Genomic DNA, 12,541 nt, shown 5'->3' on the forward strand with positions numbered 1-12,541 from the left:
CCCCAGTGCAACAGTCTTGCCACATTATTATGCCTTTCCATATGCAGTCCTTCTGCCATTAGTATGTCACAACCAGCAAAAAAGTGTGAGATTGTTCCAATTTGGTTTTACAAAACCTACATTTGTCCGTTTCTCCCAAATGCTCAATGGACTTTGCAAACCAGAATGTATGTAGCCCACTATGTTGGGCCGCCAATATTAACCTTTCATCTCTTAGTTTAAATTCAACTCTCCTCAGCCATTCCTGAGTTAGTTCCGGATCAACATGAGGTTCTTCCAGAAGTTTTCTATACTTGCAACTATTTTTATGCATTTTCCAAATTTCTTGCCTTCTCATCTGGTCCTTCACCTTATATTCTTTCCTTTTTATTTTGGCACATTCAGTTAGTGCCTCATTTCTATCTACTTCTGGTTTGATTTCTGCTTCACTCAAATATGCCTCAGCTACATTAAGCAGAGAAGTCATCTTAGATTTATTCTCCTCATATTTCAAAACTTTCACTACGTTTTGGTCCTGTGAGGTCAGCAGATATGTGTGCAGTCCCATGATTGTAGATCTATACATGTAATCAATTTCAAGGAGGCCTATCCATCCTTTGGAATGGGAAATATATATGTTTTATTGTTGATCCTTCATCAATTCCCAAATATGTATATACTCCCTCTTGCACAAGTTCTTTTATATCACATTCTTGTCCCAAACTGATGTTTCCTGGAGTTGCAGGTTTCGTGCTCTAAAGTTTGCTTTTGCACATTTATCAAGACCAAATGGTATTCTTATATCATCTGAAAAAGTGTTGACAACTTGCAGTTGTACTTTCAGGTCCTCATCTGATGAGTTATACAGTTTTAAATCATCGACAAAGAGAAGATGAGAAGTCTTTACACCTTGTTTTTTTTCTAGGAGCCAAATTATAGCCATGGCCTCAGCTGTTAAGTAGACAGCTTAACGGGTTAAGGTCAAGATAGAATAGCAGCGGTGACAGAGAGTCACCCTTTAATATTCCCCTTTGAATTTTTATCCCTGGGATAATAATTGGTCCTTTATCATGGCTTAATAGCAGAGTGGTCTGCCACTGTTTCATGGAACCTGTAATGTAGTCGATCACTGTAGGGTATATTTTATACATTTTAAGCACTATTTTATCCATGGATGCAGGACTCTATCAAATGCTTGTTTGTAGTCAGTCTATGCCTTGCTTAAATTATTCTCATTTTTACAGTTCTCTCCTATGACTTTATTTAACAACAAGTGACCCTTTGTTTCATATGACTTTCTTTTATTACCCTTTTGTTCTATCACCATAATTTGAGTTTTCTTCTAAATGACTATAAACTGTCAGCATCAATTCCTGTATATAGTTTATATGTCATCAGATGGCAAGTTATTGATCTATAATTTTTAGGGTAGCTTACAGTTTCACTCTTAAGTAGGAGCATTGTTGTTTTCTGTTGTTAGCCAGGTTGGTGTCTGATCAGGGTGCACATATAAACAGTTCTTATTCATGGCTAAATCTTCATGCAAAGATGTTAATACTTTTAACCAAATGTTAGGTACTGCATCTGGGCCTGGGGTTTTCCAATTAGAGATTTTTATTAACTTTGTTTCAATCTCTCTGACTGTTATTTCATCTCATTTCATATCCTGTACCTTTAAACGTCTTATTCTTACTTTTACGTCTTCTTTTCATTTAGCATCTTTGTTATATTCTACAGGATCTTCATAGATACTTCTCCAAAATGTATCTATTTCTTCTTCTTTTTAGTGGTCCTTCAATTCCTTTTACCTTGTTTCCCAATTCTCTATAAAAACTTTTTTGGGTCATCAATAAATTGCTTATTTTGTACTTTTCCTTTATATTTTTCTGTGTATCTTCTAAGTTTTTCCGCCTGTGCTGAGATTTTTAGTTTATTTGCGATATTGCATGATAGATCCTGGTCTGTTCTAATACTGCACATTGCATTCATCACGTCTATCTTTCTTAGTATTTTTGTTGATCTGTTCCCTCTTCCATATTCTTCTAACAGTGACACTTCTTATGTTAATTGCTTTATAGTTTTCTCTTTTCGATACTTTCATATTGGTATTCAATTTCTCCCCTTTCTTTCCCTCACTACCCTGTGTTCTTTTGGTAGAACTTTATCAGTTATTAATTTAGCTGCACAGTAATATATCCTGTTTACTTCTGTTATATCGCATGGATCTCTATGGACAGTCCTAATTACTGTGTTCATTTGTTTTATTAAACCAAGAGTCCTTCTTCCTTTAGTATGTTACAACCAGCAACAAGGTGTGCAAGTGTTTCCAATTCTGTTTGGCAAAACCTACATTTGTCTGGTTGTCCCACATGTTCAATGGACTTTGTAAACCAATGTATACGTAGCCCACTATCTTGTGCAGGCAATATTAACCTTTCATCTCTTGGTTTGAATTTGCCTCTCCTTAACCATTCCTGCATTCATTCCTGATCAACATGGGGTTCTTCCAGAAGTTTTCTATACTTGCAACTATATTTATGCATTTTCCATGTCTTGCCTTCTCATCTAGTCATTCACCTTATATTCTTTCTTTTGTTTTTTGGCACATTCAGTTGCTGCCTGATTTTTATCTATTTCTGGTTTTATTTCCATTCCTGTTTGATGCTGATATATTTCTGCTATATTAAGCAGTGAAGTCATCTTACATTTATTCTCCTCATGTTTCAAAACTTTCATTATTTTTGGGTCTTGTGAGGTCAGCAGATAGATAAGTGCAGAGTCCCATGATTGCAGATCTATGCATGTAATCAGTTTCAAGGAGGCCCATCCTTCCTTCAGAATGGCTAATATATAATCTTGGTATACACAGATTTTTATAAATCATTTGGTGAGTATGAAGCATCCTTATTTTCCTGCCTAATCTATCTAACACATTTCTGGACCAGTCAATCACTCCAGAACTGCAAGTTAGGACAGAAGGAGCAAATTGGTTTATAGCTTGGATTTTGTTCCTAGATGCCAATGCTGTTTTCAGGATTAATTTAAGTCTTCTGCAATATTCCTTACTATTTTTTATTTACATTTGGTCTTGTTTCATTGCTGATCCTAAGTCAATTCCCATATATTTATACACTCCCTTTGCTCAAGTATTTTTATATCACATTCTTGTCCCAAACTGATGTTTTCCTGGTGTTGCAGTTTTCCTGCTTTAAAGGTTGCTTTTGCACATTTATCAAGACCATGTGACATTCTTTTATCATCTGAAAAATTTTGGCAACCTGCAGTTGTGCTTTTAGTTCCTTAAATCATCGACAAAGATGAGAAGTCTTTACACTTTGCTGTTTTCTAGGAGCCAAATTATAGCCATGACCTAAGCTGTTAAGTAGACAGCTTAATGGGTTAAGGGCAAGGCAGAATAGCAGTGGTGACAGAGTCACCCTGGAATATCCCCCTTTGAATTTTTAACCCAGAAATAATTTTTCCTTTATCATGGCTTAATTGCAAAGTGGTCTGACACTGTTTCATGGTCACTGTAATGTAGTCAATCAGTGTAGGATGTAGCTTATGCATTTTTAAACACTCTTTTATCCACGAATGTGGAATACTATCAAATGCTTTTTTGTAGTCAATCCATGCTATTCTTAGATTCTTCCCCTTTTTGCAGTTCCCCACTATGACTTTATTTAACAGCAAATGATCTTTTATTGCCCTTTTGTTCTACTGCATAGTGGAGTTTTCTTCTAAATGACAATAAACTGTCAGCATCATTTCCACTGCATAGTTTATACATTGTCAGAAGGCAAGTTATTGCTCTATAATTTTTAGTGTAGCTTGCAGGTTCACTCTTAAGTAGGAGCATGGTTTTTCCTGTTGTTAGCCAGGTTGGTGTCTGTTTGAGGTGTGCATATAAATAATTCTTACTCATGGCTAAATCTTCATGCAAAGATATTAATAGTTTTAGCCAAAAGTTAGGTACTGCATCTGGTCCTGAGGTTTTCCAATTAGAGGCTTTTATTAACTTTATTTTAATCTCTCTGGCTGTTACTTTATCCCATTTCATATCCTGTATCTTTAAAATTCGTATTCTTTCTTTAACTTCTTCTATCCATTTAGCATCTTTGCTATGTTCCATAGAATCTCCATAGATACTTCTCCAAAATGCATCTATTTCTTCTTTTTTTGGCGGTATTTCAATTCTTCTTACATGCACACACATAGTAAACTCATTAATGTTTTTTCAGATTTAAATTTTAGTGCAGCTACAATTTTTGGTTCCAAAACTATTTGGCCAATCATCATCAAGCAGTACTATGGCAGCAAGAACTCTCCCCTCTTCTTCCAGTCGAGTTCCCCAAGGTTCCATCCTGGGTTCCCAACTGTTTTCTTTGCTTACAAACAATCTCCATTCTTCTGTCCCACAAGCTTTTGTCATACAATTTGATGATGACTCAACACTTATATGTGCCACTTCCTACATACAACAACTACATACACAACTCAAGAATCTTTTCTTTCTGTTAAAGCCTGGCCTACCAAATCCCACCTAATTCTAAATCCAAACAAAACTAAACTTCTGCTTTTCTTGCGTACAAAATCTGTAACTGCTAAACCCTCATTAAATATAATATTCATCAACAATACCAATATATCTCCTGTAACTCACACCAATCTTTTAGGTGTAGAAATTGACCATAATATGAAATCTGATATTCATATTTCCCAGACCATTAAGAAAGTACACAAAAAACTGGGTGTTCTTTATAGAAATAAATAGTTTCTTACTAATAACTCGAAGTCCACCATTGCACACAAATCTTCTTTCAATGCTCCTTTCAATTTTCATTAACCTTAGAAAGACTAATTAGCCAAACTTGACTCCTGCTATAATACAATAGATAGGTTTTCCACTGACGCTCCCTACAGGTCTCACCACTGTATGGCTCTTACACAACTTAAATGACTGGAACTTCCTCACCTGCTTCTATACAATCAACTTACCTTAACTCATAAAATCCAACACCAGTCTGAGAAAACTCCCACACTCCAAAATCTTCTTCACCCTCACACCAGCAAAATAACTCTCTGCTCCAGCAATAAATTCCTTCTTGAGGTAACCAAAGCCAATAACTCAGCCAGAGATTCCCTCTTCTCCAACTTCATAGCGAAAATATGGAATACACTGCCTAGTAATATACCTTCAAATTCCTCCATTAGAGTTCAAAACATCCCTAAAAACCTAACTAACAAATGGCTTTGTTCATGTATTAATCCTGGTTAGATACTAATCGCTAGTCCATTCCTTATTCTCACTTCTAATAGCACCACTATGTACTTATAAGTATAACTAACTATCTCTCTGGAGATTTAGTTAGACCTCATCCTTTTTATGTTTACATAATATATGATACTTTATTACATTCTAAATGTTCTTTAATTACCTGTATTGTACTTAGTCAGCTGATTGTATATATACTCTACCTTAAAATGAATGTTAATGATTATCATCTTTATGTATCTTAAATACAATGTACCTAGTATGTTCAATATTTACTATCTTAAGATTTGTAATGTGTATTTATCTAACTTTATTAAGTGGAGCTTTTCCCCCCCGACCGCCACTGAAAAGGGACATCTGTCCAGTCAGACTTTCCTGGTAAATAAAAAAAAAATATATATATTTATGGTAACACCTCAACAGATTGACATACCACAATGTTGACTGCAAGAAAGTCAACCATAAAAGGTCAACATGCAAACATTTCACAGTTGTGCGAGACTGACAATCCCTGGTTGATGGAATATTCCCTTTCCTGGGGATTATGTGATATTGTCATTAGTGTATATAATTAGCAGGGGGGTGTGGGGGTCCAAGGGGACATGCCCCCTGCAAAAATTGATGTTATTTTGTTAGTTGCATGCAGCAGGGATTTTACTTGCACATGCCTAGTTTAGTGTCTGCCTTTCCATGTCAACCTTTTTTGGTTGACTTTCTTTCTGTCATCATTGTGATAAGTTGTCCTAGTGATATCTATCTATAAATATATGTATATATATATATATATATATATATGTACACACACACACACACATTAGTCACTTTGTACTTCTTAATGAATCGATAGATATTCCTTAATGCAGAATTCATCTAATTTGCAGCAAGGACAAAACCCAACCAGAAGCACGTGTTGCAACACTCAGCACTATCAGAAGTGAAAAGCTTCAGTTATGAAATCCTGACTTTAAGCCTTTGTCAGAATTGCAGGCACAAAACTGGACCAATGGTTCCAAGTCATCACTAGTTTAATCAACTATCAGTAATAAAGCTCTCCTTTCCCCTAATAGTCCAAAGTACTATTGACCATTCTAACTCAGCCTTCCAAAGAATTCAACATGATGAAAAAACAGTAGAAACACTGTTTCAGATTTTCTCAACAACTCTGGCTTTCATTTTTATTTGACAACATTTGATAATGACTTCTGAAATGGAAATACAGCCATCCTCTAAAGAAATGCTCCAGCACTCCACTACCACCCCAACCAAAATTGCCCAACAGAAATCATCCCACCGATCACATTAACCTGTTTTTTTTTTTTTTTTAAGAAGCAGCAAGTACTGATATGATGAATAATTTGTCTTGCACTATGTTGCCACCAAAACTACTCATTGAGCAAGAATTAAGTATACTCCATCACAAGTCTGACTCTGATCATCATGGGGTGTGGTCATATTCCATACATATGCCGAAAATATCCATTGTTATATGAAAGCAAAGTACATTTAAAATGAGACAGTGGACTGATTCATTTGGCTTCATTCCCAGCCTGCACATTTATAGCTTTCCACTTATGGACAGTTCAAAGTGTTATGTCTGCCCCTTGCCTTTCCTTTGCATTACATGTGTCTTGAGCAAATGTTACATTGCTTCAGAATTACTTGCATTGTGGTGATGTATAAATAGCCCATTGTAGAAAGTTATGTAATACATTAATGAACATACATAGAGAAATATATGAGTTGCCATGGAGAATCAGGTCTAAGTGGTAGTGCTTTCAAAACAACAAAACTGATGATAGCTGACACAGTAAACATTTAAATCAATGGTCAACAGGTTCAGAAATGCACTTTCTGCAGGAAAAAGCATTTTTCAATTATACAGTTCAAAAATGTCATCCTCCTTATGAGAAGCATATATTTATACAAGACTACATAAAGTATTTTGGGAGTTATATTATGTGAAGCTTGCAATACTGTCTTGCTTCCTTGGAGTATTAGCTTTAAGTGTCTAACTGAATCTGCGTGACTGCCATTAAATAATATTTTCTTGCAGATCACAATTTCCAATGTTTTTCTGTAACCAGATATGTGCATAAAATTGTGTTTGTGAGAATCTAGTCAAGTCAGCACCTCACTGTGAATGCCTTTGGAAACAAACTTTAAGTATTAAATAATTTGAAAAAAGAACTGAATAACAAGCTGCATTAATTAATTATAAACCAGAGTGACAAGAAGTTATTCAGTCTCTAAAACAAATATCATTTGGATAGGATAATCAAATTACATGTCAAAATTGTTGCAGAAAATGTGATCTTATTCTTGGTATTGGCAAGGAGTACAATAGTGTTAAGAAAACTTCAGATCATCTTCAATGTACGATTCATGCAAAACTTTTTGATTTAGAATTGTTTAGGAGAGATCTTGAATAAGCAAAGCATCTGTCTGTTAATTGTTGCTGATGCTTTGCTGATTTATAAGAAGAAACCACAAGGGAAAACATTCTGAAAATATATCTTGCTTAATTAAATATACAATTCTTGACAGTTGCTGTCATGTTCTTCTCACCTCTCCTGGTAAAGCTAGTACGCAAGAGGCGTCATTTTTTTTTTTGTATAGATGTATGCTTTTAGTATATTTTAAGATCTTAATATACATTTTGTACTGAACAAGTTATACTTAGGGCATCACTGAGTATTCATGAATGAGGATATATTTCTTTATTTAGTCGTTCCATTACAGAGTTTGCAGCAAGAACTGATTGTTTGCTTGCAGCACAATATTCTGGACTCTAACTATTAAAAGCTTATCGCTGGTACCTACTGGAGTGCCTTTGATTTTATAAGTTCATAGGATGATACTAGGTTATTGGCCCAGAGGCCCTTAGAAGCCTAGCCAAGAATTTCACCCATGTTCCTTCAAAGTCAATACCTGTTTCCGCAGTCCAGCAGGGCCACAGGTGGGATCCCACGGGTGTATTTTCTATGTCCCATCCAGTCACCCAGGTTCCTCTTAAAGAGGGCTAGAGAGGTACTCTGGTTGAAATGGAGAGGGAGTCTATTCCACAGATGGGGGAAGTCTTTGAGACAGAAATCTATCCCACCAACAAGTTCTATTAATGTCACAGACAAGGTTAAGGCCTTGCATGCAGTTTGCGCTAGTGAAGTTTGACTTATGGATATGCGGCGACTCCGTGAAGGCTGGATCTGAGATGGCCTTGTATTTTGATGTTATCTGTCCTGGATTCTTCTTCAAGTTCTAATTTCTCTTGTTTTTGTAATTTGAATCAATGATAACTTCATCAGCAGCTCTATTGTTTTCAAACACACATTTTTTTACCAATTCTTTAGTTTCTTCTTTGGGACTACCTAGTTGTACTTGTATTTCTGCAGAGTCCATTAAAACATGTGCAGACATCATTTGCAGGAAGCAGAGCTGCTCTTAAAGTCTTTCATGCAAGAAATGTTTCAGCACTTGAAAAAAAAATAGAGTTATATCAAAGTATGGTTTCCAGTTACAATAAATTAGTAGGTTTTCCATTATGAGTTTTGAAACTGGGTGAACTTCAGTTGCATTGAATTGGCAGTTGTTGGTAGAGTTTGAACTTGACATCTATCTAAATGTATAGAATGCCAAGACTTACATTCTCTAGAGTCTTTCAAATTGGTATACAGTTTTAGATTTCTGTATTTAAATGTATCAAAACAATAGTAGATTCAAACTGGACTACAAAAAAGCAACAGTAGCAGTTTAAAAGACTAGTAGATGAATTTGCACAATGAGATCAACATTTAGAAAAAAAAATTAGAGTCTATAAAATGCAATCTGATACTTTATCATTTAAGTAGTGTAAAATTTCAAACACTGAAAAGAATGTGTTGAGTCACTTTTCACATATACTTCTTTCTGGTCCTATTTTTTTTTTTCATTTATTGTTCTTATATTAGATCGTGTTGTATTTGATGACTGCATTTTAGGATGTTCCAAACAACTACATATATTAATATTCACGCTCTATCATTCTTTCACATTTTGTGAACTATCAATCAGAATCTTTTATGCAAACAGGGCACTTACCTGTTGATAAATATTGTTAAAACTGCTTTTCTTTCATTGCTAAAGATAGATCTGGAAATTATGCTTAAATTAATTTGAATAAAATCTTGTTTTAATGTACTGAATGTAAAGATGCATGATTTGTCTACATATTGATTTTTTATAGATCTGAAAAAGCCTGTTACCTCTGTCCATTACAATACAATTATTATACATTGACTGTAAAAGTTGTTCTTCTGCTGCTCAAATGCAAACTACATGAAGAAAACTTAAACAAAGCCAACCATGGGTAAATCCTGATATGCCCACACCTACGAGTGGGTTATTTCTCTTATGCAATGACATTTAAGAAAAAAATGTCTTAATTTTCTTAAATGTATTTGTTTAATGGTGTCATAGTGTTCCTCCATGTTGTTTCAAAATTATTGAGTACAACATGACAAGATTTCCCTTTTCTTTATATTTTTTGCAACTGTGGAGGTGACATAAAAAGTTCAGGGGTATTGGGGTCTGTGTTCCATCTATAGAGCTGGCAAACACGCACACACATTTTCTGCTGTGTGATTTCCTTACCATTTGTTTTCTGTGAGTTGGCCCTTCACTTAATTTCAACTCAATGAGTCACAGCAGAGATATATTTAAACATAAGTCTCAACTGAGGCTTCATACAGCAAAACTGTTTAATCTCATATGATTAATATAACTTCTCTGTAAACATTTCATGACATGCTGACATTATAACATGCCTACACAGCCTACACAGCATCTACAAGTGTTTATTTACTTTAGAGGATGTACCTGTTTTTTTTTTATATTTTGCTCTACCCTCTATAGCATATTCCAGGAGAAAAATCTGGTCATTCAATGAGGATTTAATGGCTGATTCTTTCTACACATGAAGACCTTGTGTATTTGCTACCAATTACAGTAAGAAAGAAATAATGTAGAAATAAGTGTTTTAAATCTGTAATGTACATAATGCTGTGAGATGTGTCTTTGTACTTAACAGAGCTTTAGATTCTTTAGTGTACTACCAGGTACTCAGGAATAAAATCAGAAAAAAGACCAAAGTGACCAAATGAGACTTCTAATACAACTAAATTAATCACTTTCATTCTTTTTAATTTAAAATATAGAACTTTATCAGAAATGAACCAGTCTCACATCGCACACACTTTATATATAATCAAAAATCATCACATGGTGCCATTCAACCAATCAAATAAATAACATAAGCAAATAAGTAAATAAAAACATTTAACTCAATTTAAACACTTCTAATACATTTAAATTCACAATCTATAAACTTGTAAAACCTTAAATGACTTTTTGAAGCTGTAAAAAACTTTATATTGATGGGTTCATTATTTCCTGGTGCTCAATCTGCCTGAAGTCTAATCTGCCAGGCTGATTCATCGAGGTCTATACTACATTCTCGAACTTGAATTTGTTTGAAAATGTGAATATCGGCCAAAAAATGTTGAACTACTCAAATAGCAAACTCTTTAAATATCGAAATTGGTGTATGTATGTAAATAGTAATTAGCTATTCAGTAACTCAACATACATATAAGTTTACTTTGGTTAAAAAAATAGTTTTATAAAATTGATTTACATAGTACATTAATTATAAAGTACAAACACTCTGTAATCTTGTCATCCGGAAGTGATGTTTCATTGCTATATAAATACAAATGCGGTAAGGTAGTCTGTGTACATTAGAGTTCATATCAACTGCAAGTATGGCTGACACTTTGCATTCAACTCGTGGCATAGTAGGTAATACTTACAAGACAGTCACTTCTCAAAAGAACAGACAAAAGTTACATGTAGATGGCTACCTTTATAATTTAGAAAAGACTGCAAAAAGCAAACATTACTAGTGTTGCAGGTTAAAGTTTTTACACAAATATAAAGGGAGAGCAATCACTGTAAATGAAGCAGATGGAGAGGTACTGATAAAGTCAGTCCCACACCATCATGCTTCCGATGTAACTGAAGTAGAGAAATATTGAGCATGCCATCAGTTAAAAGAAAGTGCTCAATTAAGTAGGAACTCACCAGCAGTAGTGGATGATGTTGTAGCAAGTACATCTTTGGAAACCACTGTAAGCTTACCATCCAGACGATCCATGTTGCAGCAAGTAAACCGCATCAGACATAAAAAGATGGTAACTTACAGTACTGTACATACTACACTAAGACACTACAAAGTATTCTTTGAAAGAAGGTACATTCATTTAAAAGAGAATGGTAGACTTACACACTAATATACATATCTTAGTGTTCCCTACTAAAGAAAATGTACAAGATTTGTGTTATAGCAAAATCTGGTTTATGGATGGTATATTTTTAACTAAAGGATGTCTTTGTCAACAACTATATACCATACCTGGCTTGGTTACATTTGGAGGAAATAGCAAAAGTTTACCCCTAGTATGTTGCTTAATGTCAAAGAAGTCATTCAAAGCATACTACTGCTTGTGGGAGTGTCTATTTGATTTGCTGTCATCAGTTAATTTTGAATCTACAGTACAATACATTGTTAGTGATTTTGAGATGGCAGCAATTAAGAGTGTCACGCATAACTTTAGTGATGTGACAAGTAAGGGTTGTTTGTTTCACTTTGGTCAGGTGGTCTGGAGGAAGATTCAGTCTCTTGGGTTGGCTACACTTTATGGCAAATGTCCAAAATTCCAACTGGCAGTTAAAAGGCTGATAGCACTATCTTTCCTAAGTGAAAATGAAGTAGTTCCCTTTTTTACAGGCTTTCTGACACATTTCTGCCTGAAGGTAAAGAGCTGTTGACATCCTTCTCGGAAATTTATGTCTTAGGATGTCCTAGAAAGCAGCATACTAGAACCACGGCAAGTACATGATTTTCACCTATATTTCCTATTACTTTTTGAAATGTTTCTACCTAAAATGAGTTATCATTGCCAAGAATGCAAAATTATGTAGAAGTGTGGTATAGGCATCTACGATGTCTGTTAGATAGACATATTTGTGAAATTCCTGCTGTCCTTGACATTTTAATACAAGAACAGAATAGAGTTAATGAGGTTAGATTACAACTAAAGTCAGGATATCCTCCGTCACCCAAAAGGAGGAAAACTATGGAACGGCATTATAGAATGCAAGAGTATTTTGCAGTAGTCTCTTTAAATGCTGTAGCCATGCTTCTCAAGGTGTAGATACGTTAACTCTCAACATGGAGGCACCACTCATTGTAAT

This window comes from Protopterus annectens, chromosome 5.part1 (assembly GCF_019279795.1).
Source record: "Protopterus annectens isolate FY-2018-M chromosome 5.part1, PAN1.0, whole genome shotgun sequence".
Taxonomy (NCBI): domain Eukaryota; kingdom Metazoa; phylum Chordata; order Ceratodontiformes; family Protopteridae; genus Protopterus; species Protopterus annectens.